This window comes from Chelonoidis abingdonii, chromosome 3, assembly GCF_003597395.2.
Source record: "Chelonoidis abingdonii isolate Lonesome George chromosome 3, CheloAbing_2.0, whole genome shotgun sequence".
NCBI classification, from domain to species: Eukaryota; Metazoa; Chordata; order Testudines; family Testudinidae; genus Chelonoidis; species Chelonoidis abingdonii.
This window is the reverse complement of record NC_133771.1, coordinates 102,339,020-102,365,694: the sequence shown is the minus strand read 5'-3', so window position 1 is coordinate 102,365,694 and position 26,675 is coordinate 102,339,020. Positions and strand designations below refer to the sequence as shown.

General features: G+C 41.3%; 1 protein-coding gene and 1 pseudogene across 4 annotated transcripts in view; one reads left to right on the top strand and one right to left on the bottom strand.

Annotated features, from left to right (window-relative positions):
- The window catches only part of LAMA2 (laminin subunit alpha 2), a 490,975-nt gene that overhangs the window by 358,620 nt on the left and 105,680 nt on the right, over nucleotides 1–26,675 (bottom strand). The gene's annotated exons all lie outside the window — the stretch shown is intronic.
- LOC142046520 (uncharacterized) lies at nucleotides 5,277–15,479 on the top strand (annotated as a pseudogene).

Below are 26,675 nucleotides of genomic sequence, written 5' to 3'. Positions count from 1 at the left end.
TTAAATATAGCACATTTTGCCTTCGTTCTTTCGCATAACAGACACCGTGTTTGTTTGTAGATATACTCCCCATTGTTATGACAAAGCTTTGTTTTAGCATGAAGCACTTATTGATGCTTTCCTCCGGATTGTGAGAAGAATCAAATGCCTAAGCTTTATACTTCATTTGTGCAGCCCTTGACATTACCATCTAGAATGCACATCACCTGGAAATTTCGACTAGAATCGAACATGTGGTACCTGACCTGAATCGTTGCAAGTGTACCCAGAGTGGCTGAACATATTGCTCTTCTCAGTGCGAGTGGGGCGAGGCAACACACGCCACGGTAAAAGCAAGCACTTGGCAGTTCCTCCTGCATTGAAGAAAATCCCAAGAGACTGAGCTCAAAGTGGAAGACTCACTAGAAACCAACATCTTATGGTTCTTCTATTGCTACAGAGACAGAGTCTTTGTCCATAGTCCTCCAATAGCCAGAGTAAACTGGGCCTCGTGGCTTTCATTCTCATTAATATCAGAATCAGTCTCTCTTGTCTGCTACTGTCGTTGTATCCTGCTGGTCTCTTATGTTGCCACACCCAAGGCCTCGCATCTTGTAGGATAAGCCATTTATTTGAAAAGTTCTCACACTTATCAGCCAAAAAAACCTTTCCATTATGGAGTCTGTTATTAAAAAATGCTGCACCAGCCTTCTATTACTTCACGCGTTGTAGTGCGTGGAGGTGGTGAAAGCAACAGGCTTTCATTCACTCTTATTTTTCCACTGGTTCTGCCAGTACTAAACTCGTTTTAAAAGAAGGTTGACTCATTCCAAAGAACTCCAGGGCAAATTCTCTCTCAGGTAAAAAGACTCACTCATTACATCGTACGAACCCCGAATGGATTTGACAACAATGACTTAAAAACTTGTCCGTTACTTCAAAGCACCACACAGCATTTTGTATATATCAAGATGAGTTCTCAGCATACTTCACAAATCACATGAATAGGTAAGTAATCATTGACAGTTACTTCGAATGCTACATATCTTCCTACCTTGCTTTTTTTCAACAAAAATAATTCCCTGTCCCAGTTGCTATCTAAACTATTGATTAGATTGACTCCACAATTAGCTACTGTGCTGGAACTACAGGCTTCCTTGAGCAAGATTTCCAACAGTCTTGTTGATTGGGTCGGAATAGAGCAAGGACCATTTTGCTTATGGGCGATGCAGGGGAATGGACGCAGGGAGCAGAGAAGGAATTTTAAATTAACTGAGCTATCATCAGTACGGTTCAGTTGAGGGAGGTAAACTCAGTCTTTCCTATGAATGAACTTATTGCTTATATCATTCAATAGAAATTAAAAAGGTCAGGAGTTTTCATAAAGCCTAGAGGCGGAAACCAGACGTCAGAAGTACATGTGATTTGGAAGATATATCTAGGGAGAGATTATTGAAGAGATACTCTATAATCTCTAGCGAACAAAGAGACAGAAAACTGACAAAGGAGAGGTAGGAACTCACGGCTCAAACTTAAAGACAGAAGGACATCATGATTATCTGTCTTACCCTGCACACTGCAGGTCAAGACCTCACACACTCCTGAAAAACATATACTTGGCTGAGTTGACAAGTCCTCAATATGATTTAAAGACTTCAGTACGAGACTCCACATTTCTTGTTAGTTAAACCCGCAAGTAACCTGTGCCCCTCGTCGCAGAGAAGGCACACAACCTAAGGGTCTCTGTTCAATCTGACCAGGAAAATTCTTCCAGCCCAAATACGTGTGCAAATTGGACTCAAATTCATCAACCACAACCGACACCTGGAATATTCTCTGTTTACTCGAGCCTGTCCCTAGTGTCCCATCACAGCCATTGCAGTCTATTGCTGCTGCAGTCAAGACACTCAATGCCATTGTAGCATCTTCATATCCCATCGCCAAGTCAAACCTTGTCAGTCCAGTCTTGAATATTTGGCATTGCCCCATTGCTTCCCGACGTTGACAGGTCAAATTGTTCCTTTTTGGTGCTTCTTGATGTGGTTTAGAACCTTCATCTATTTCAGTCTAAATTTTGAAATGGTCATATACTATCCATTTGTTCTTGTGCCACATTGCGCTTATTTAATATAACTCCTCGACCTCACTGGTTTATCCTCTGATGTTTTAAGGCAAATCAACATTCCCTCTCAGTCTTTAGGTTAGCTAAACAAGCAACTCATTTGGAAAGGAATAGTCAGACAAACAAGTCCATTCAATTATTCCTGGGCAACTAAATATTGCAATTATAATAGTGCTATATATACAACTGCAAGAAGTTTAAATACAGATAGTGCAATTGATGGTTGGAATTAAAGAGGATATTGATATAAGAGGTGCTGGAACAACTTTACTAGGGAGGCTGGAGAGTCATTGAACAAACTGTAACATTGTATAGGAAACCCTATCACGCCAGGATGTGCAGCATCTGAACATTCCCTGGTCAGCACGCCTTATGGATATACTGGCAAACCAGAACTCGACGAAGATACATAACATGGGTCACAGAATACGATCTACAATAAATAGAATCGACGCAGACTGGTGCGGGTGAGAAGTAGTAGTATTGAAATGGCATAATCAAAATAATAAAAATTAGACTCAAACTTGGGACTCAACAAAATCTCTATGAAAGAATTTCCATCTTGACAACAGACATATAGCGGTAGATATACATCAACCATCTGGACTAGTACTGTAGGTTATAAAGGAAGAGAGACTCAGAGCACAAAATCAAACAACACAGTAATAATGGATTTTCAACTCCTATTGAGCGGACTAATGTCACTTGGATGCTGCCGAGATAAATGTTCTAGACACATAAGTGACACTTCTTGTGATGCATCGTCTGAACCACAAGGGGCAATCTGCATTCGCCAACGTGACCACCACACAGATGCTGGTCCAACAGTGTCAATAGCATGATTGCTCAGAGTACAAGCAAATGTAATTAATTCACTCCTATTAGTGGGAAAATCAAAGAAACCTCACCCCAGTAGCATTAACTTCAAAAATGGGAATTGCAAAACTGAGCAGCTAGTTAAATGGAAAACAAAAGAACATGCACAAAGTGAAATGCCCACAGCTGCATGAGAACGTAAACATCAGAAAGAGCTCACTTAGAGTATAACAATTAAAACTAAATCGTAAAAGAGCCAAAACCACTACCATGGCTAAACAGAGTAAAGAGGAGCTAAAGACAAAAAGCATCTTTTAAAATTTGAAATAATCTACTCAAGGAACATACAAGCGAAAACTCTGGCTTCAGTTTAAAAAGTATAATGGCGCTGCCAAAGAATTTGAAGGCAATACAAAAAAATAGTTGCAAATTTTAAGTATACATCAGAAGCTGTTTGATACTAAACTACCTCAATGAGTTTAGTCAAAGTTGCTGCGCAAGAGTTACAAGGATGTCACAAGTGGGTACAAAAATGGCAGATGAATTCATGCTGATAAATGCATAAGTAATAAACATGTAGATAACAATCCCAAGCTATATCGTACAAATGATGGGATAATAAATTAGCTTTACCAACTCAAGAAAGATCTTCGAACATGCGTGTAGTCTCTGAAATGTCACTCATGTGGAGCTGGCAAAAAAGCTACAGAATTTTAGAACATTAGGAAAGGAATAGATAAGACGACATTATCAAATGCCACTATTCGATACTATGTGTAGTGCTGGTCGCCCATCTATAAATTTTATTGAAACTGAGAAGTACAGAAAGGCAACACATGATTCAGGATACTTGAACAGCTTCATATGAGGAGAATTAAAGGAGTGGGACCTGTTCATTTAGAAAACGATATATAGGAGGGCATAATGATAGGGTCTAGAAAACAAATGGCAGTAGAAATGAAATAGAGAAGTTCATTACCCTTAATAACACAACAAATAGGCACCCAATGACAATAGTGCAAGCAGGTTTAAACGAACATAAGAAGTGCTTCACACAATGAAGTCAATCTGAAATCATTGCCAGGAGATTTGTGACCAGTAACTATAATTGGTTACAAAAAATGAGATAGTCATAGACCATAGTATCCACAATGGCTTCATAGACAGATCAGGAATGCAACCCCAAGCTCTGGGTGTCCTTAAATCTAACTGCCAAGCCTACACTGACAATAGGAGAGCAATCAATTGATGAATGCCCTGTCCGTTCCATCTGAAGAGAAGCACGGCCAGCTGTCAGAAAAGGATATGGGCTAGATGGACTGTTGGTCTCGCCTGTATAGCCGTTCTCTATGTTCTTTCATCCTGTGTTAATAGTTGTGCCATTTGAAAAACTACCCAGTGCGTATACTTAACTGCTGACGAATAACAATTGAGGTCCACATCTTTTACAACAAAATCCATGCTGGCTCTTACGTCACTTATATGAAATCTCTACAGCCTTACAATCAATTAAATTCAAAATGCGGCTTAGTAGTATATTTAGCCTGATTTTACAACTATAACAAGACAAACAGAGTACTTATCCTTAACATACCATAAGGCTTCAACGCAAGCTGTTCATGCAGCAGATGTGCGAAAGTGTTGCAAGAGTACATAGAAGAATAGGAAGAATCCATAGACCCACCATTTCCTCTCTCAACCTGAAACAGTCTCCCAATTTAACTAGAAAGTTTATGATTAGTCTGTTTGTCTGTTACCGCCATTCCCACAACTTGTTAGGCGCAATTAGCTGGGTACCTAGAAGCCTCAACAAGTGCCAATTACACTGCATATTATGTTGTGCACTAACACATATTGAAGTTTACTGTTTTGATTCCACAGAAGTCTTGAATATACATAATACTTGGGAAGACTTGAAATCTATATATCAGTTTCTCTGGCGCTTATTCAGATATGTTTTGAACTGTAGCAATAGTTACATAGGTCTCATTTTCTCGTAACGCATGAGGAATCAGCTGCATAGCATTACTACTACAGTAATGTTATTTCTTTTTGCCTCGTAGCCACACTCCAATAGATATAGATAAACTGTATACTGTCTAACTTTCCTTTTGATCCAAAATATAAGAGAATGGTCTTTATCTTGTTTATTTTGACACATTTGTAAGAATAACATTTAAAGCAATAAGTTTCCACAGGATCTATACAAAACTCATATTCTCCCTAAAAAATGTGTTGCATCCTTACCGCCCCCACCAAATTCAAACTGCATGTGAATGGGAAGATCAATGAGGCGAGCAAGTGGCTGTCAGCAACCATGACTCCATATCAAGGCTGAGATGTGCACAAAATATGCAACATGGTACAGCAGTTCAAGTTGCCTGCCATCAAAATGCCAAAAGTATTGGTTGAATCACGTAAGTGTTCTACTATATTATTTATCATCAGAGAATTAAACGTACATCATATCTGCTAGGCATCCTACTAGGGAAGTCCTGCCTTATAACAAACCCATTCTGTGGAATCAAGTGACTCAAAGCTGAAACTTTTGGACATTCATTAATATATTGGAATGCTTACAGATATGATACTTAAAATGTTCAATGACACTACTCTCAAAAGTAAGGGAGAAGTGCACGAGCATTGCAATCATGGCTCTCAGCCAGGAGATAAATGGGTTTTCTGAAGCAACTCTGCTTCCCTTGGAGTGCTTTGGGGTTAGCCGTTGTTCGAAAGTAGGTAAGTGGTTGGGGAGGCAGGAAATTTTACTGGTCTCTAGTGGTTTGTGTACCAGCAGCAGCTTTTGCTTTAACCTGGTCTCAGATTTACAGAGTTGTCTTCAGCTTCTCCAGTTCATAACAGAGGCAGACTACTCATCTGGAATCCTTTTTCTCACACTTCCATAGTCTCATCGTCTTTTCATATCGAGAGCCATCACTTTGAGAAGTGACGGCAAATTCAAGTAGAATCACTATCATGTCTCACGTACAGTGGACAGAGATTTCTTCAAGAATTTCTCAAAGAAAAAGGGTTCCACTATGCATTAGCCACTGTGTGATGCAGAGCTGCAGATTTTTGTCAACTTTAAATTTATATTAAAATTCACTTAATTTAACATTGTACTGAGAGAAAACGCACATTTTCTAGATACTTCTTCTTATAAGTGGAGTTAATGCTTGTTGCGTTGCTTAAACAAGATCATCTTCTATTTGTATTAATAATACAGTGTAATCTCCCAAAATTATAATACCGAGCTCTTTGACTATGAATTTATGAGAATTTACTTGTAAAATAGTTTAAGGTAAAGTAATTTTAAATGGGCTCTTTAAGAAATTTTAGTACCAATTGTCTTAATAATAGATGTAACGCAGTGCTCAACCTCTCATAGTTGAACTCCTGAAGTTAAGTACATAGCTATATTGATGTTGTACAAGTGGGGGGTTTAGGTTTGTCTTGTTTTGCTTTAATTTCATAAATGAAAGTTTCTTCATCACAGACTGAAGAATATGGCTTCAGGAGACACAAAGATTTCAAACGTCATCCATTGTTCACAGCAGGCAGAGTTAAAACAAAAACCCACAACACAAAAGAAAATGTGTGCCTAAAATCATTTACTTTCTAATGGACCAGAACACAGAAATGCTTACCCATGCCTCCTATGGGTACGTATGGTCTCACTACGTCTAACAATCTTTCCTGCTCGATTGTTAGGTCTTATCTGACAGTACCTTTCGACATTACAACCCTCTTACCCTTGCTCTGTACTTCAGAACTGTTGAGCATCCCCATGGTTTAGTTAATGGTAGCGTCTACACTAACGGATTATTCCGATTTACTAAACCGGTTTGTAAAAGATTGTGATAGTGAGTGCACACGCCACACTAAGCACATTAATTGGTGGTGTGTCGCATGGTCCGAGCTATGCGTCAATTTCCAAGTGTTGCACTGTGGGTAGCTATTCCTTAGCATCCCATATCTGCGCAGTCTCCCCACCCTTAGAATTCTGGGTTGAGATCCATGCCTGATGGGGCAAATAATCATGTCGCGGGTGTCTGGTAAAGTCCATCACTCATTCTTCTCTGACCGAATCGCCACGGGGAAAATTTTGCCCCTCCCCTGGCAGGTGCATAGCACGGCACCATGGAGCCCGTTCAGCCTTTTTTTTTTTACTGTCACCGTAGTGTACTGGTCGTCACAGAGGCATCTCCATGCTACACAGCAGCATCACTTGTTTGCATGATAGCAGAGACAGTTTATCACTTTCTCGTACGTCTGCTGCCATTGTAATGCATGAGATGACAGTATTGTATTCTGTCTTCTGCTGTATCGGGTGCCCTGCTGAGTGGCCGGGGCAAAGAAAAATGGGAATGATCCTGAGTCAACCATAACCTTATGGTATCTAAAATAGAGTCATCTCCTGCCAGAATATGGGCAAGTTGTACTAGAAACCAGTGTACAGAGAACGAGAGCGAACAGCTGCCCATGTCAAGTATCCCACAGAAAATGAGAGCTGCTGCATTCAGGAGTTGCCCCTGCAACAACCCCACCCTTGCTCTCTCCCCAACTCCTGGCTACTGTGGCAGTGTCCCCCCCCATTTTGTTCATGAAGTTATAAAGAATGCAGGAGTAAAACAGTGAGATAAAAGAGGGGAGGCAGCCTCCACTGTATGGACGTCCAGGCAGAATCTTAACGGTGCGGGAGAGAGCCCAGCATCCACTGCTATGATATCCAGGCAGTATACAGAATCTTTTTACACGAAAGAGAGGGGCTGATGGAGCTAAGCCTCATTGCTGGAGGAGGACGGTACCAGACCGTTCTGTACCATCACTGGATAAGACGGAATCATTCCATTTTACCCAGCCCCAACCAGCCTCTCCTGAGCCAGCCAGGACATCACGGCTGATGACAAGGACGGCTGCAGTTCTACTGCACCATCTGCTGGCAGGGATGCAAGGATCGGATAGCTGCTCTTCACTGCCGCAGCATCACGTCTCCACAGCATTTGTACACATAGGTGACAATGAAAGAAGTCAAGAAATATTTTCTTTCTTCACGGTGGGGGAGGAGTCAATGGTGAGCTATACCTGAACCCACGCAGCCCTGTTTGAACCTACAGCTTGGAGCTCAGCCAAGAATGTAAATCTTTTTCAGAGCCTGGCTGTGGACCGTGGGATAGCTGATCCTCAGTACCTCTCCCTCCCATGAGCGTCCATTTGATTCTTTTGTTGTTGCACGCAGCACTGTATGACTGGAGATTTTTTCAATGCTTGGCATCGTTCTGTAACGGGCTTGATAGAACATTTGTCTCCCTATCCAGCGATCAGATCCAGTATCTCCGACGTCACGCTGAGCTCTTTTGGATTTGGACTGCATCACCACCTGTGCTGATCAGAGCTCCATGCTGGCAACAGGAAATGAATCAAAAGTTCGCGGGGTCTTTTCTGTTACTGCCACTGATTCGAGTTCAGATTGCGTCCAGAGCTACACAGTGGGCACTGTGAGATCTGCCCGAGGCCAATATCGTCGTAGCAGCACATAACCTACATGCATATGACTCCGATTTTAGCACTACTCTCTAGTGTGAGAGAGTACAGAACTGATTTAAAGAGTCTTTTATATCGAATATTTAAGGGCCATCGATGTGGTCTGGTACCGTGAGTGTGGATGGGTACAGTGTTAAATCGGTTTAATGCTGCTAAAATCAGTTTAAACGCATAGTGTAGACCAGGCCATAGACTCTTACTGCTTTTGCTTTGACCTCTACGTATAGGAAAAGCTAACAGTGCATCCAGCTATTATTGAACCAAGACCAGTGTTAGCAGGGCTCTGCCTTAAAACTCAGGTTTCCACATGACTGTGTAACCCCAGCCAGCTAAAATTTGCCCTACATGCTGTGCAGTCAGACATAGACTGTAGTTCCACACAAAGCAGTCTCAAATTTTTAAAAATGATTTTGATCTATTTATACTTTTTTTCCCCTAATTTTCTTCTACAAATGGATGTAACTAATAGGTGGGGCAATGGAAAAGTCCAAAGAGAATAGATCACTTTAATTTCCTGTAAGAGAAGAATGTTTCTTGATTAGAAAAAGTTTTGCAGTTAGTGTACAGCTAGCAGAAGTATATATTTCAATTAATTCTTCACATTTACCCCCAGGATCTTTCTCTTACCATTCGACCCAAATTAAAACTACACACAAACGTTCCATACAGATCTCTATTCATTGATTTTCCTGCATACAGTACATTTAATATTTCACTAAAATATTGTTATGGCAGTGGAAGGCTTTTTCTCTGCTAATATTCTCTCATGTAAAATAATATTACCAGGTTTTATTCCATCTTAAATTACAGTTCAATTGTTCTGTCAATACTGTGGTCAAAGGAAAGCACCCCTGCTGTCATCTAGCAACACTTTTATTCTCCATTGATTTTATGGGGTGCTACTACCTAATATATCTTGCTCTAAGGCTTGGCTGAACTGTGTAACATTTGTATGTCATCTATTTAGAGTTGTATATTTTCTCTCTCTCTCTCTCTTTGTGTGTGTGTGTGTGTGTGTGTGTTTGATTTAACCCCACTTCTTCCACCATTTTCATTGGTCACTCTTGATGATAATATGTATACTGTACAATTCATCTGAAAGTAGTGGGAGGGAGACAGCATTCTGTTACAAGAGAGTGACAGGGAATCTTTAATGTTCCCCCTACTAGACTGGATTTGAGTTCTTATAGCCGCATCTAAAAGACACCCAGATAGCAAACTGCATGCTAAATAGTTTACCCACCTCGGATGAAACACTGAGATGACCCTACTAGAATATGAACTGGTAGTTTCAGGGAGTATTACAAATCCAGTGTTTAGGCCACTAAGCTACCCCCAGCCCCCAGCCTTCCATACTCTTGTTTAATTTAGAGTGGCAGCTCAGAACTCAGCACTAATCTGATTTTATTTTCCTCCTCTTGCTGCATCTTCTAGTCAGCTTTGCTTTCAAACATCAAAATCTATACTTCTGCTGTCACTTTGTGTAAATAAAAGTTCACTTGACCCAACAGCAAAATGCCATTTCTCAAGTCATCAAGCTCATGTACTGAGACCAGTTTATTTATATTTTAAATTTATGAAGGTGTTTCTAAAAAAATTGCAAGGGAAAGTGTATGTATGTTATAACCATTTCATTAAACATCATTTAACTCTTCTACAGACTGACTACCGTTGAGTGCGGACCAACTAGACCCAGCACAACTTCTGCACAAGACCTGCTGTATTTTTACACACAAGCTGGGGCTTTGTTCAGATCTAACTCTTCAGATGGGGAGAGGAATAGCAGTGCAGCATTAGGCGGACTCAAAGGTACAAATGTCCCTGCTGATTCATTCTTTCCTTATGCTGGGTAGTGTAGGCTATTGCACAGCAATACACACCTTTCAGGCACAGAAGCTCTGTGTGGATGACCCAGATCTCAGAAATCAACAGGTCTGGGGGCCATACAAGTTATAATAAAATACTATTATAAGTAAATAGGGAGGGTACGGGATGTAAATTATCAAAGCCTATAGTTGCATTACTGGGTAAGTAAGTAATTGTATAATCTGTCTCTAGTACACCTCTACCCCAATATAACACGACCCAATATAAAACGGGTTCACATACAACGTGGTAAAGCTCTGACACACTGCTCTGAGCAGCATGTTAAGGGTGATTAGCTGGGGCCAGGGCAAGGAAAGCAGAGCGGACTGGGGCCACATCACTCCACTTCCTGCTGCCAGTGAGTGCGGAAGGCATGCTTTCCCCAACCTCCCTGCACTCACCAGCGACGGGAAGTGGAGCAGCCCGTCCCTAGCCCGCTCCACTCCACCAGCTCCCAGCCACCTCCTCTTCCCGCTGCAGTTGAATATGCCGGCCGTCCTTTCCCCAATCTTCCCGCACTCACCGGTGGTGGGAAGCAAAGCGTCGCGGCTGGGAGATGGCGGAATGGAGTGGGCTGGGGCCACGTTGCTGGGGTGAGTGGAGTGGGCTGGGGCCACTCACTGCCAGTGAGTGCCTGTGAAGAGGTGTGGGGGCATGGATAGGGGTCAGGGCAGTCAGAAGACAGGGAGCAGGGGGGTTCGGTAGGGAGTGGGGTCCTGGGGGTGATTAGGGACAGGGGTCTCTGGAGGGGGCAGTCAGGGAACAAGGAATGGGGGGGCCAAAGCAAGTTCGATATAACGTGGTCTCACCTATAGCGCAGTAAGATTTGTTTTGTCTCCAAAGGACTGAGTTATATTCGGGTAGAGGTGTATTATCATTCTTAGACTGAGACAATTATATAACTTTACATAGGTGCTGGAACTAGGGATGCTGGGGTGCTGCCGCACCCCCTGGATTTAAGTGGTTTCCATCATATACGGGGTTTACAGTTTGGTTCCATGGCTCTCCCCATCTGATACAAATTGTATCAGCACCCCAATTTCTCTCCAATATGGAGTAGAATCATGATTGTTTGTGAAGTGGTAATTTAAATTTCCAGTACAATTTTACTTTTAAACTAGGTATAGATTTGTTCCACATTTTTGTGCCTACATTTGCCACTCCACAGATTTTTTGACAGATCTGAAAGTTTTTTCTTTGCACTATAACGGCTACTGTTCCCCCAATAAATATAAGAATGTTATAATCCCTGCCTCAAAATAATGAAAGGCTACGAAGTAATTGTATTCAAGTTTCTGAAAAAAAATTGTTTTGTTATTATTTTACAGAAGTCACCCATTTAGGGAGCTCTCATAGTAAGGGTGTTTAATGCTGCAAGCTCTTCTTATTGTTCCTTCACTTCTGACACCCTCTAAAGCATCAGGCAGCCCTGCTGTGCTTGAGCTCTGCAGATCATAAACCCAACTGACATGTCTTTCAGCCTGATTTTCCTCAGTGGCCTGGCTGGGGAAGATATTTAAAATCAGTGGCTTAGGAAGGGAACCCAAGTATGCAGTATGCAAGATGGGTAGATAGGTGATCGGGAAAGCTGGTTGGGAAATTTTTATTTTATTTTATTTTGGTGCTCAGAAAAATGTCAAAAATGAAAAAATATTTGAAGTGATTCAGATTTTTGTAAAAAAACAAATACAATTTGGCTTCTGAGTGTTTGGTTTTTGATGAAAATGGATTAGGGGGTGTGAGGTGTTTTTATCTCTGTTTCTCCTGTCAACAAAGCTCTTGGATAAAACATCAGGACTTGATCCAACTCCCACATTAAATCTATGGTACCACTTGGTTGAAAAACATTACCTACATTTAAAACCCCCCTCAATTTTTAGATTTTTTCGATTAAAAGAACCTCAAACCCAAATATTTTTCAGGTTTCAATTTTTAGTTCATCAGTTTTTGCAGTCCTCCCCCAATTCCTTCTCTCCCCTTTCCCTCTTTTTAGTCTCAGTTTTACTCTGAAAGGGGGAGGAAAGAAGGGGAAAAAAGGTGGTAAAAACAAAAAAAAAAATTCAGGTTTGGGGACTTCATTGAGAATTTTCAAAATTTTCAATAAAAAATCATTTTTGAAACAAGGCTTTTTTTTGTTTTAAAAAAATGTTTTAAATGAAAACAATCAACCAGTTCTAGTCTATAGTAAATCTCTCCTGCAAATCTAATATGACCAGGTTCTGACCTTACATCTTTCTTTCCCTCTTCCTAGCAGTCACTCAAGCTATGATTCTCATGCTATGGTACAGTTTACAACAATAGACCTTCCCTTTAATGTGAGGAACAAAGCTAGAATGAGCTGTTTGAAGAACAATTTGGTGTTGCCTCAATGCAGGGGGATGTAACAGGTACGCTTAGAACAACACTTTTATGATTTTATAATTCTAATTTAGTCTGAAATTTGGACTGCTGGAATCACCTCAGCAACTTTTATCAAATGATTTTAACAGATTTTATTCAATTCTGTTCAACATTATCCTTTTACGCTGATTTTTCTCTCAGTGCTCTCATCATTTAAAACCATTAAGCCCTAAATTTCCCTTCAGTTCTAAAGATAAACATACAATCACATGACCAAATGAACTTCATACTGACAATGCAAATAGGGATCGAAACAACACAAAAAAGCAGCACAGTCTTAAAATAAATGGATTCATTAGCTATATGAAAAGATCATCCTTACAGGAAAGAGAGAAAAACTGTGTAACAGAGAACAATTTATGGAAGTAGGGAAAGTATTACAGTTGTTTTACAGGCTATTAAATCATACTGTGAAATGAACTGTTAAAAATTTCAAAACGCCTTTAATATTTCAGCCTCAAGATAATTTTTAGTTTAGGGACAAGTATTCCTAGCAGAGCTATAGCATGCACAGCAAATCTGTTTTTCATGTCAGAAAAAATGGTAAAATTAAGCTTTCCCAGCCAGGGGATGCAAAACACGTATTATCACATGCGGTTTGGAATTAATATTATAATACACATCTGACATATTCAAGCACTAAGAAGATGTACAATTATAAAGATATGTAGGGAACAGAGAAAAAGAAAAGACTAGAGGACAGCCCCTTGCAGAGCAAATGGCCTTAAAATTTTAAAAACCCACCAAAAGGGTCAGTTGTATGAGTCAGGGTACATCTACACTACAGGATTATTCCGATTTTACATAAACCAGTTTTGTAAAACAGCTCCAGCATGGACCGTACGGGAGGTACTGGATCTGATCGCAGTATGAGGAGACAAATCTGTGCTATCAGAACTCCATTCCAAAAGATGGAATGCCAAAACATTTGAAAAAATCTCCAATGCCATGATGGACAAAGGCTACAACAGGAACTCACCAGAGTGCCTCATGAAACTTAAGGAGCTGAGACAAGCATACCAGAAAGCCAAAGAATCAAATGGATGCTCCAGGACAGAGCCGCAGACATGCTGCTTCTATGCTGAGCTGCAGGCAATTCTGGGGGGGGCGCCACCACTACTCCACCCGTCCGTGGACTCTGATGATGGGGTACTCTCAGTCACCATGCCTGAGGATTTTGCAGATGGGGAAGATAAGGAGGAGGAGGAGGACGAGGTTGAGGAGAGCACACAGCACTCTGTTTTCCCCAACAGCCAGGATCTTCTCCTCAGCCTGACTGAAATACCCTCTTAACATGGTATCCCAGACCATGAAGCCGTAGAAGGGACCTCTGGTGAGTGTACCTTTTGTAAATATAAAACATGGTTTAAAACCAAGTGTTTTTAATGATTAATTTCCCCTGAGGACTTTGGATGCATTTGTGGCCAGTACAGCTACTGGAAAAGTCTGTTAATGTGTCTGGGCATGGAGCAGAAATCCTCCAGGGACATCTCCATGAAGCTCTCCTGGAGGTGCTCCAACAGCCTTTGCAGAAAGTTTCTGGGGAGAGCAGCCTTATTCCATCCTCCATGGTAGGACACTTGACCACGCCATGCATGTAGCAAGTAATCTGGTATAATTGCATGACAAAGCCTGGCAGCGTATGGTCCTGGTGTTTGCTGGCATTCAAACAACATCCGTTCTTTATCTTCTCAGGAGAGTGATATCGTTCATGGTAACCTGGTTGAAATATAGGAATTTAATTAAGGGGACATTCATTGGTGGCCGTTCCTACTGGGCTGTGTGCCTGTGACTGAAAAGAAATCCTCCCCACAGTTAGCCAAGAGGTGGGGGGGACATTGGCACTGAACTGTTCGTGTTTGGCTAGCAGGTATCTTCCTGATACCAGCCACACAATGTGGTGGGGGGAGGGTTAAAGTGGTCATCCCAGAGGAAAGGATTTGGTGGGGGGAAGGATTAGTTTGGTTTCTGCTGCTGCATGTTAACACGAAAACTGCAGCCCTAAATGGACAACTCAACGGGCTTTGCTTGGTATGGGAAAGGAGGGCGCTGCTGTTATGAAGGTTGCAGAAGCCGAAAGACTATGGCTTACCATGGCCACTTGCAAGCCAAATTCTGTTGCCCGGTGTGTTTGATCTCTGACACCAAAGGTGCAGGCACTCAATATAAGATGTAAAAAAATGACCTTGTACCCAAATCACATGTGCTATTTAATGTGAATAGTGTTGTTCCCTGTGAAAGAGTATACCCATTGTTCTGTAAAATGTATCTTTTTAAATACTTCTCTCCCTTTTTATCCCTCTCGCAGCTGCCAATGTTTCAAACCTTCCTCATCCATTCCAAAGACTATCTCAGATAAGGTGGCGAAAAAAACGCATGCGCGATGAAATGTTCTGAGCTCCCGCAGGGGTCCCACACTGAAAGAGCTCAGCAGAAAGTGTGCAGGGACACAATAGCACAGGACAGGAAAGTGGCCAGTGAACGTGAGGAGAGGTGGCAGCAGGAAGATCAGAGGAGGCAGGACGCAATGCTGGGGCTACTGCGGGAACAAATGGACACGATCCGGCATCTGGTGGAGGTTCGGGAACGTCAGCTGGAGAGACTGCCGCTTCAGCACCTGTTTAACCGCCCTCCCTCCTCCCCAAGTTCCATACCCTCCTCACCCAGATGCCCAAGAACACAGAGGGGGAGGCTCCGGGGACCCAACCGCTCCACTCCAGTAGACAGAAGGCTGTCATTCAACAAGTATTGAAGTGGCCTTCTCCTTCCCTCCTCCCACACTCCATCCAGGCTACCTTGTGAGTTATCTCCCTATTTTTATAATCAATTAATAAAGAATACATGGTTTTTAAATGATAGTGATTTTATTTCCAAGCTGTGATCAAAGGGGGGAGGACAATTGGCTTATGGGGAATTAGAGTCAACCAAGGGGGCGGGTTTCCATCAAGGAGAAGCAAATAAAACTGTCACACAGTACCGTGACCAGTCAGGAAACTGGTTTTCAAAGCTTCTCTGATGCACAGCACTTCCTGATGTGCTCTTCTAATTGCCCTGGTGTCTGGCTGCATGTTATCAGCGGCCAGGCAATTTGCCTCAACCTCCCACCCCACAATAAACGTCTCCCCCTTACTCTCACAGAGATTATGGAGCACACAGTAAGCAGCAATAACAATGAGGATATTGGTTTCACTGAGGTTTGAGTAAGTCAGAAAACTGCGCCAGCAACCCTTCAAACGTCCAAATGCACACTCTATCACCATTCTGCACTTGTTCAGCCTATAGTTGAACAGCTCCTTACTACTGTCCAGGGTGCCTGTGTATGGCTTTCTGAGCCAGGGCATTAAGGGGTAGGCTGGGTCCCCAAGGATAACTATAGGCATTTCAGCATCCCCAACAGTTATTTTCTGGTCTGGGAAGTAAATCCTTTCCTGAAGCCATTTAAACAGAACAGAGTTCCTGAAGACACGAGCGTCATGAACCTTTCCTGGCCATCCCACGTTGATGTTGGTGAAACATCTCTTGTGATCTACCAGTGCTTGCACCACCATTGAAAAGTACCCCTTGTGGTTTATGTACTGGCTACCTTGGTGGTCCAGTCCCAAGATAGGGATATGGGTTCCGTCTATTGCCTCACCACATTTAGGGAATCCTATTGCAGCAAAGCCATCTACTACGATCGGTACCTTTCCCACAATCACTACCTTTAATAGCAGCAGCTCATTGATTGCATTGGCTACTTGCATGACAGCAACCCCCACAGTAGATTTGCCCACTCCAAATTGATTCCCGACTGACCGGTAGCTGTCTGGTGTTGCAAACTTCCACTTGTGACCTGTGAGGGCTGCTCTCATCTTGGTATTCTGGTGCTTCAGAGCAGGGGAAAGCAAGTCACATTCCATGAAAGTGCCCTTACGCACGCGAAAGTTTCAGAGCCACTGGGAAGCATCCCAGACCTGCAACACTATGCGGTCCCACCAGTCTGTGCTTGTTTCCCAGAATCAGCATTCCACAGCATGAACCTGCCCCATTACCACCATGATGTCCATATTGCTGGGACCCATGCTTTGAGAGAAGTCGGTGTCCATGTCCTCAGCACTCTCGTCACTGTGCTGCCATCGCCTCCTCACCTGGTTTTTCAGCTTCTGGTTCTGCATAAACTGCACGATAATGCGCAAGGTGTTTACAATGCTCATAACTGCTGCAGGGAGCTGAACGGGCTCCATGCTTGTGGTGGAAAAAAGGTGCGAAATGATTGTCTGCAGTTGCTCTCATGGAGGGAGGGGCGACTGACGACTGTAGCTATCCCACAATTCACGCAGTCTCCGCCAACCATTTGAATTCTGGGTTGGGCTCCCAATGCCTGATGGGTCAAAAACATTGTCACGGTTTGCTCTAAGTACATGTCGTCAGCCGCTCCCCAAGCCCCCCGTGAAAGCAACCAGAAAAAAAAAATTGTTTCTCACCTTTTTTCACTGTCACTGTATGTCTACTGGCAGACGCGCCGTACTGCAGCACTACACAGCAGCATCCCCTTGCCTTGTCTTGCGGACGGCAGACAGTACAGTATGACTGGTACCCGTCATCATCGTCCCATGGGTGCACCTGGCTGGCCTAGATGAGGTCGGCTGGGAGCACCTGGACAAAAATGGGAATGACTTCAGGTCATTCTCTCTAAGTTTTGTGTAATGGAGATTCAGTCTTGCCTGGAATATCATGCCAGCTGGAGGCTTCTGCCTCAGGCTGCTCTCCCAGTCGGCAGCACCATGCGATTGCGCCTACCCCTTGCTCCCATGGCTCATGAAGCCTGGACAGTAGTAAGGAGCAGTCCAACTATAGGCTGAGCAAGTGCAGAATGGTGGTTCACTCTACTTCTCTGCTTGCAGAGACAATAAAGTCAGTGTTGTTTCTTATTCATGCATTCTTTATAACTTCATCTAGAAATGGAGTGATAACTGCCAAGGTAGCCCAGGAGCGGTGGGGAAGGAGGGAAGTAATGGATGGGGTTGTTTATGGGCACCGCCTAGAATGGCATGCAGCTCATCATTTCTGCAGGATGTCTGGGGCTCTGACCTGGAGCAACCGTTTGCCTCTCTGGTTCTTTAGTAGACTTGCCTGATAATCTAGGCAGGACTGACTCTCCATTAGACAAAACTTAAAGAAGAGAATGACCTGGCGAGTCATTCCCATTTTTGTCCAGGAGCCCCCAGCCAACCTCACCAAGGCCAACCATGAGCACCCATGTCTGCCCAAGCGCTCCCAATTGACCTCACTGAGGCTGGCCTGGAGCACCCGAGACAGCAGCAGACGGTACTGTGTGACTGGTAACCGTCTTTGCCAACTTGCAAAGCAGCAGACGGTACAGTATGGCTGGTAACCGTCTTTGCCAACTTGCAAAGGCAAGGAATTGCTTCCGTGTAGCACTGCAGTACCACTTCTGTCAGCAGCACCCAGGAGACATACAGTGATAGTGAGCTGAGTGGGCTCCATGCTTGCCATAGTATGTCGTCTGCCTGGGTGACCCAGGAAAAAAGGTGAGAAATGATTTTTTTCCCATTGCTTTCATGGAGGGAGAGGGAGGGCCTGATGACATGTACCCAGAACCACCTGCGACAATGTTTTTGCCCCATCAGGCATTGGAAGCACAACCCAGAATTCCAGTGGGGGGGCGGAGACTGTGGGAACTGTGAGATAGCTATCACAGAAAGTCGACGCTAGCCTCGGTACTGTGGACGCACACCGCCAACTTAATGTGCTTAGTGGGGACATACAAATGACAGTATCAAATCGATTTCTAAAAATCAACTTCTATTAAATCGAACTAATTTTGTAGGGTAGACATACCCTTTGAAATCACCCATTTGGACAGAACAACCCCCCATCACTGGCTAACAGCATGGATGAATGTGACCTGGGTATGGATCAATCTGTTTAAGACTGGGATAACCATTACAGCTGGGAAAATACACAAGAATTAGTAGATATTACAGAAGCACTCACCAATGACAGATTTTACCTACATTTATATTCAATGCTCAGAACCTGAGTTAGTGTCTTTTCCATCTCTAAATTCTATGGGCCTAATTACAGTATAAGTGTTAGGATGGAAAGGGTTCAGGGAGTCCTTCACTCAGCAGGATACCCAGGCAGGAAGGAGTTATAATTTGGCTGCAGGTACTGGGAAGAGGGCTCCACTAGTGCTGCTGGTGAGCATATGTCTAGGCAAGGCCATGACATTGTCACTGCCCCACACATCCCATCATTCCTACACTATCAAGCCTGTATTAAACTGAGAGAAGAGGACTGTCTACACTGGCTGAACAAATATATCAAGTCTTCAGCCCACTCCCACTTCCACTCCCCTGTGTGCATCTCAAGGTATTAGGCTTTCAGGCACTGCCTCTTGGCACAGCACTGCCTCTTCCTATGAATCATTCAGCCTCTTCAGAGGCATAAATAAGCCATTTTATTCTATTTTTGCCATTTATAGAGAACCTATTATCATAGAATCTAGCTTATGATACTGTATCCATAGTGGACAGTATCAAGATAATTTATCTGGAAGTTCAGTCTATAAATTTCCCAGGGCCGCCCAAAGGGGGAGCAAGTGGGGCAATTTGCAAGAGTTTTTCGGGGGTCCTGGAGCAGGGCCTTTCACTTGCTCTGGGGGCCCCGGAAAATTCTCATGGGGCCTGGGCCCCCGGAGCTTCTTCCGCTCTGGGTCTTCGGCGGCAATTCGGTGGTAGGGGGTCCTTCCGTTCTGGGACCCACCGCCGAAGTGCCAGGTCTTCGGCAGCAATTCGGCAGCGGGGGGTCCTTCCGCCCTAGGACCCACCACTGAAGTGCTGGGTCTTCGGCAGCAATTCCCCCACTGCCAAAGACCCCAGGCCCCCTGAATCCTCTGAGTGGCCCTGAAATCAACTTATGTTGTGTTGTATTTTTGCAAAAACCAATCTGAGAGAGGTGGGGCAGATTGCTATTATTCATCCATTTACAGCCAAACCATGCTTTTCTTACTCACATGAATAGTCACACTGAAGTCAGACTTGAGCAAGGCAAGCAGGAGTTAGCCTATAATGATTCTTGGTCTGCTATGCATCTAAATGAAAGAAAAATTCTGCTTGGTTTTATCCTTGGTATTTTCAAAAACAGCATATTTTCCAAGCTACCTGCTTAGAGTGGAAATCTTGTTATTTAAAGAATCTGGAAATTGATTCTATTTTTATTTGTCCAAGATTTGAGAGTATACAAAGTGAGCAGCTCTATTCAATAAACAAAAGGAGAACCCCTGCCAAAGAAGTGAAAAGACTATTACACTTTTCTCAGTTAGCTATCCCTCTTATATATACACATGAAATCATAGCACTACCATCTGTAACAGAAACTATAGTTTGATAAGAAGATAGAAGTAAACAGAGCATGAAACGCAAGTGATAAAAACGTAATCAATTATGCAGATAAAGTCCAATATGAAAAATGGCCTTCTACAGCAAAAGAAAAATGGTTAATATGAGCACAAACTAGCACCTCTTGTGGAAAACTAGAGCAATAAAAGATGATTATTAACCTGTAAGTCTAGTATTTATTTCATTTTTCTTCTGTTATTATACACACAACAGTAAAATATCACCTATCCTTAGCCTCTAATCACCTTTGAAGTAACTTTACAATACCAACTTCAAAAATAACTATGATATAACTAAGTGAAACAGTACCAATCAATTGAATATAATACAGTAAATTCTGAATGACAGGAGGTCTAATAGAGAATAGCTCCAGCAGTCTAGACTGGAGGTAAAATTTTGGACAAATATCAGAATTAGGGATGAGGGAAGCCTGTCTGAGACTAAAAAGAACTGGTGCAATCCTCCACATAAATCTCAAACTGAAGCACACCCCTTCTTCTTTGGATATGCAACTGGAATGTCACTAAAGGCAGAAGAGTAGGAGGTGACGAGGAAGAAAGAGAGAGAGACTTCAAAAATGGTTTAGATCCAGTTTAGGTCAGCCTCAAAATTTTCCAGGCTCATCCAAATTTCTGGACCTTTTAAGATTTGCCCATATTTTTAACTATGAATTTTTATAAATTTGGCATAAAATGTGCAAATAATGTAAAAAAATACAGTGTAAAAAATATGACTAACTGCAATATGTTAGTGTGACCCTAGGCACCCTTTCTGTTCACACCCTGCATGCCACCACAATGATATTTGTACAACATATGCCATGTGAGTTATCATTTGAAAACTCATAACACACTGGTCAATAATATCATTCTGAAATGCACGAGACAATGCTGTGTGTGCAATTATGGATACTCACTCATTGAAGTCTCTAACTCAAAAATGATTAAACCAAGCATGTCAGGGAGAATTGATAAACAGGTTTTCTCAAGACAAAAGAAAGAAGCCAACATCTTAAATCAGGTGTGTCCAGATTCAATGGGCTATCAAAGTTTGCAAGAAGAGAACATTTACACTGTAAAATATTAGCGGGAAGCATCACATTGGAATAGATCAAGGGGCCTCTTAATAAATATGGAGTCAGCTCCCTGGAGAAGATGGAAGACTGAACCCTAGGGGATCAATTTGACCCTTGAAACAAAAGCAGACTTTCAGATATAAGAACACATAGAAAAACTTTGGATTATCCTTCACCTGAGGAGACAAGGGAAATAAGTGCCTTGGACTCTGTGGGGATTGTGGCTAAGAGTTAGTCAGCTGTTGCTGGAAAAACAAGATTGGTGAGGACACTACCTTGAACAAAGACTGTAGTTATTTAAGTTAGGTCTTCGAATGTGTATTTTTACTTTTGTTTTTAATCATTTCTATTTTTTTTCCTTCTACTTGGTATCACTTAACCTATGTCCTTTTGTTAATATCCTTGTTTTATTTTTACAACAAATCAATACACTGCTGTGTTTGAATTTAATCCTTATATAAAGTCACTGATTTCAGTTGTAGTGAATCTTGATGTTAAACTGACTCAAGTGGAATCATATTTTGCACATCTCCTTTCTTTCCAGGCTTTTTCCGCTATACATAACTACATACACAAAGAGTATACTACTGAGTATCAACTGAAGTGGTAATATATTACTTACCTAAGGAAACATAAATTAAAGCAAATATAACATGCAGAAATATTTCTAAGACAAACATTCCTATTTTTTCAGTATATTTGTTCCAAAAGTGGCAAGACACAGGGATCTTTTATTTGATGGACCACATGATTATCTGCAAGTGAGTGTAGTAATCTCAGGAAGCTATAGACCATCCCAATCTTCCCATAACAACTTCTCTGCTGTTACAACCTTTCATTAATTTCTTAATCACAACTCATGACATAAATCACTATAAGTCTCCTGGTATGCCCGAAAACACCCAAGTGAATGGTAGTGTAGCCAAAATAGTTGCTCTCAGAACAGAAGGTCATAAGATTAATCCATAGTTCTTCTTTGAAGCAGAGCACAATGATGGTAAGAAGGAATGCTTTATGAGACTCAGTGATGGACTCGTCACCTGTGCACAGCACAAAAGAACTTCCACTCACCTAGGTACAGTTCAGTCATTAGAAAGCTTGAGAAAGCATAAAGGGATATTATTTCAGAGGCATACACCTGGGAAGAAAAGCAACTGAAATAGCAAAGCAATCAAAGGATTATTTTCTACATATGAAGCCCTTTCACAAAATTCACTACTCATGGTAACTGGAAGGGGTGAAAACCTTCAATAAGTAGAAAAGATTGCTAAGTGGTTTGCCACCAAAATGATGTCTGTTGTTAACTTAAATTATTCTTCAGAAGGCGACCTTTCGTGCCCTCGGATCTGTATGCTGTGCTAGTAAGAGAAGATGTAAGTGGAAAAATAACAGCTATTCAAGAACAAAGTAAAATAAGCAGGAACAGATGTGCTTTCACACAAAACCACAGGAAGTGCTTCTGAAATAATCAAAAACATCCCCTTCCTACCAAGTAAAATCCAAAATCTAAAACCTGGCAATCTGTTATACAAAACCATACATTTTTTAAACCAAAAGGAACTAAAAAATTTTAAAAACAAAAGCCACGATCATATTATATATTTCAGCTTTTAGGGAAAAATACAGACCTAGGGAGTTTTTCAACAAAATTGCATTTTTAAACCAATCTGAAGTATTATAACTTCATAAAATAATCAAACACGAAAGTCTTTTGCAAAGCATCAGGTCTTGCTATACAGTTATCATCCCTTCCCCAGTTCCAAGAAATGTATATATCATTTTATGATGGCTGTGGTTAAACAATAAGAGAGAAAAAGTCTATTAGTGACTTTACAACACTAATCTTCAAATTCACGACAGAAGCGATAAATATGGCGTTTAATTACTCTCTAACTCTTCTGCAAATATCTTGACTCTCATTGCAAAGAGCCCCTCTCACAAAATGGAGATTTGATTAAATAAAATCCTTATGTGTGAGAGAGAGACAGACTGCAAGAAATTCTAATCACGGGATGAGGTACCCTTCATTTCACCCAGACAATGAATTTAAAGGTCAGAAAGGAAATTATTTCTCTGCTTACAGGTTGTGTTTGATTTTGACATTTTTTTCCTCTGATGATGATGGAATCTAAGAGGGAATCCACAGATATTGGTGCATGTATAATTGCCTGTATTTATCAAGAAATCTAGTTTAACAATTAAAATTAACATCTTCAAATATAAAAATACTTAAATATTTTAAACAAACCCCTTGAGTATCTAATTTAAATCTGAGTTTTTATTGCTGCTACCCTCTTCATGACTAAGAAACCTGTAACAATACTGAACAGCTGATAGCCAGCAGGTGCTGCTGAACAACACTGAAACACAATGCCGTAAGCTGGAATCAATTTTGTCTCCTTCACTGCTACAATCAGGCAAGCAGAACAACTGCAGCATTTTTAATATTTCCTTTAATAGCCTCCAAAAACAGAGGTGGGAAACAGGACCCTACTGTGTAATCATGAAAGCACATTCTGCCATCATTATAATTGTTCTCCAGAGCCATGCATTTTATGAGTTATATATGGAAGTTACAGTGAAGGTCATCTTCTGAAAACTGAATGCAGCTTACAGGTTGTGAGACCAGTATTAGAAGAAAAAATAAAACTTAGAGTCTGACATACCATTTTCAAGAGTCTAAGTGTTCATTTGCAGTCTGAATCAGCAACAGGAGGAATATAAAGCTAACCTCCTCAGTTAACCTTGATTTTGCACAGAATCAGTTTGTGCCCCAAGCACTGCCTCCTCATTGAAAACAGACATTAATATAAATATTAGACCTTTATGTTAAGTAACAGTCCTGTGGTCTAATGAAAATATTTTATTTAATAACATTTATTTACAATACTAAATTTCTAATTCCCTTTCATCAAACCCACCTTGATTTAGTTTTTGCTTCTCCCTGATCTTGGTTTTAGACCTGTTCTGTTTTTTTAACCAGAAAGCAGAGAGGAAAATGTGATGCATTTTATACATGCTGTATTATTTTATATATATAAATATATCTCATGTATATATAATTTCACATTTTATAGTCAGAAATGTAGAACTCTCCATTTGTTTGAAATTGGTTCCATGCCTGTAAAAATAATAAAAAACTAAAATAGTAACAATATATTCCTGACTATAAAAGTATTTTATTAGCATTAGAAAACAAATTTCCAGCTTGTCTGAAGACTTTATCGATTCCAGTGGTCCCTAATTTGGGATTAAAAGGACTGATCCTTAGATGGTAGATGTTCATTGCTTTCTGAAAATCAAACTCCTTTAAGGAGTAGCAAGCTGGACACCCAAAAACTTGAGGCCTCCAAAATCACTCATTATTTCTGAAAATCCTAGCACAATATGTGCTGCCAGAGAGAACACCGGGACTCCAAAAGGATGTGATTCTCAGGACATTGAAGACTGAGGTGATACCTTGTGAAAGCAAGGTTCAAGTAAGATAGGTCAGAGAAGGAAAAGAGCACAAAAGTATGCTATGAGCATAGTTATAAAGGAAAGGGTGTGCCACATCCCATATAATGGAAAAATTGCCTAGAATAAGGATGCAGGTTCTCTGAAATTTCAGGGACACTTTTAAATATTTTTCCTAATTTTTGAAATCAAAGATTTTTATATAAAACTCTTTCAATAGCATGTCCTGACACTTTTTTCAATAAATTCCTTAAAAAAATTGTACGGGGGCTTTTTCTGCTCTCTTGTTAGTGTAGAAGAGTCTTTTGGGTGAGCCTTTGTGCTGCATTGCCAAATATAATTTGAGTTTACACTTCCCTTTACTGTGCACAATCCTGACTGCTTCCTGTTGAGTTTCAGCTATGATTGTGTATCACTCACAAGCATCATCCTGCATGATCTGCAAGGTATGTGAGCTCTGAGCTTACTCCCTAGCAATACATACGAACAGATGCACAACTGAACACCTACCCCCTCTTTAAAAGTGAAACTGACTAAAATAGAAAAAGAGAAATAATTTCCCCTAATCGCTCAGTTATAGCATCTATAGGTATAAATTTATTACCACAATTTCAGATGGAAATTTGTTCTTCAAATTGACTATATGCATGTAATTCACCCAAACTTCCAGTTTCATGACGGGGAGTATCTTAGGATGAAAATGTTCAAGTGTTAATTCTGTAGTTTGTTCAGATATCTACTTTTGCAAGTAAGAACACAAAAAAAAATCTATTTATTGAAATTTCTTCTGCAGCATAGCAGGAATTCCTATATCCAGTCATTCCAAACAGTTTGTACTGGATAACAACTGCATGGCCAGTGAGGGAATCTAGTCAACTTACGTAAAATTGCAGAACACCCAACTGTTCACGTCTGGTGTGACCTAAGCATCTATTGTCATCTTTCAAGTATTTCCCAGCATATCAGCTACGTGTGAATCTGGAAAAATCCCAAAAGACTAGGTGGATGATGTCCCTGAAGTAATGCTATTACACTGCAAAATGATCCATCACTGGCACTTATGACAGTGTTACAAAGTACTGAAATTGAATCCTCTCCATGCACCTGAAGTTATATATGAAACATGTTTGTCTTTCTGTTAATGATAAACTGTACATAGAGAACATGCTTTTAGCCTTTTGGGGGACTATATATACTGTATGTTGACTTGGATATTGGGATGTTCATGGTATGAATGTATTGATTTAGATTAATAGTAGGCTGTGTGGAAAACAAGCAGGAAGAGAAGATGGCTTAAGATAAGCCAATTCTCGGCAAACACTTGAGGGTGATTAAGAGATAATTCCCTTGGAAGATTCTACCTCCTGGCTTTAGCCAGTTTACAAAACTGGTTTTGATGATGAGGCTCAAGGCCTGGAAACCAGAAGATCAAAAGTACTGTAGCAGGTGAAAAAGGAACATTCCTTCAAGTGGCGGCAGGTGTTCAGTTAATTGTGCAGAGTATGCAGGGAGGAGTCAGACTGACACATAGAAACTGAAGAAGTTAGGCCTGCTTAGGGATAAGACTTTAGGTAAGGTAAATGTGAATATACTATTTGCCATTTTAAAACCCTTCTTCTCTAAAATAAACAGCTTCCACAACATACACCACTGGTCTCAGACTCTTGAAGGGAAAAACTTCAAGTCTCAGGCCTGGTCTACACTACGCGTTTAAATCGATTTAAACAGCGTTAAATCGATTTAACACTGTACCCGTCCACACTACAACACTCTTTATATCGATATAAAGAGCACTTTATATCGATTTCTGTACTCCTCCCAGACAAGAGGAGTAGCGCTAAAATAGAATAAACATATCAGATTAGGGTTAGTTGGTGGACGGAAATCGACCGTTTAGCTCCGTTGGCGGTAATCAGCCAACCCAAATCAAGTGCAAACCACTCGTAACTGCTCTGGACAGCAATCTGAACTCAGATGGCAAGCGGCAGGTAAAACAGGAAACAGCCGCGAACAT